Here is a 1,212-nt window from a genome sequence, read left to right on the forward strand (position 1 = left end):
ATTAATAATAACTTGGTATGCACAATGGCTGATCACAATTTAAGTCTATTAATAGATAGACTAAAATTAATAAGAAGTGATGTGATGATGAATATGAATATAACAATGAATATCGAATTATGATTTAAGTTTAACTTACAGTAACTTAACGCAGTGATAGACGCTTCGAGGATGTAGACGTTGATCGATGTCTTCTTTCGATGGACTAACTGTTTGGAAAAATATTTTTCATTATACAATACACGGAGGCACAACAATATGCACAGTAAATAAATCACAGTATAGAAATCAGAGTAAATAAATCAGAGTAAATGAATCACAGTACACAAGAAAATAAATATCGAAGCCAATGGTTCTCGAACATCTGTAACATACAAGGGATTAGTAACAAGAGAGGGGACACAACAATATGCACAGTAAATAAGTTGATGGTGTCGAATGCCTGCAACAAACAATGGGTTAGTAACAAGAGAAAACACGAGTATGAGACGCGCGCCCACCCTCCGCGACGGCTCACGAGAAAGTGATGAAGCTAACGCCGTTATGTATTGGGCGTACGCAGGTTTGTTCGTGTTGAATTGTTTTTGCCGATTTGAACGACCTTCCATGAACGACCCAAACACCGGATGGTACAGCCAGGTACGGCTATGGTACACGGCGTCCCCGTATCTGCGGGCCGTTGTCCGGGACTACCTCGCGGACCGGGAGATAGAGTACCCCGCCCAAGGGGGAAGGCTGGTGCGGAGGAGGGTGAGCCGGGGAGTGCCCCAGGGATCCGTGTTAGGACCATTCCTATGGAACCTGGGGTATGACTCGGCGTTGCGCGGGCTCCTCCCCCCCGGTGTGCGTGTCGTCTGCTATGCGGACGACACGCTGATCATCGGGATGGGGAGGGACGTGACCGGGGTTTGCCGCATGGTGGAGGTCGCCGTGGCCGGGGTGGCCAGAAGGATCCAGGCGCTGGGGCTGCGGATATCGCCGCCCAAGACAGAGGTGGTCTTATTCCATGGACTGCCTCTGTCGTGGCGAGCGCCCCAGCCCTGGATCCGGGTGGGCGACGTGGCCGTCCGGGCCGGGGAGAGGCTGAAGTACCTCGGCCTCGGTCTGGACGGCCGATGGAGGTGGGAGGGCCACTTCGGCCGCCTCGTCCCCCGGATCGAGGGCGTGACGACCCTGCTGGGTCGTCTTTTGCCCAATCTCGGGGGTCCGGGG

The sequence above is a fragment of the Dufourea novaeangliae genome, unplaced genomic scaffold (assembly GCF_001272555.1).
Source record: "Dufourea novaeangliae isolate 0120121106 unplaced genomic scaffold, ASM127255v1 scaffold344, whole genome shotgun sequence".
In the NCBI taxonomy this organism is placed as follows: domain Eukaryota; kingdom Metazoa; phylum Arthropoda; class Insecta; order Hymenoptera; family Halictidae; genus Dufourea; species Dufourea novaeangliae.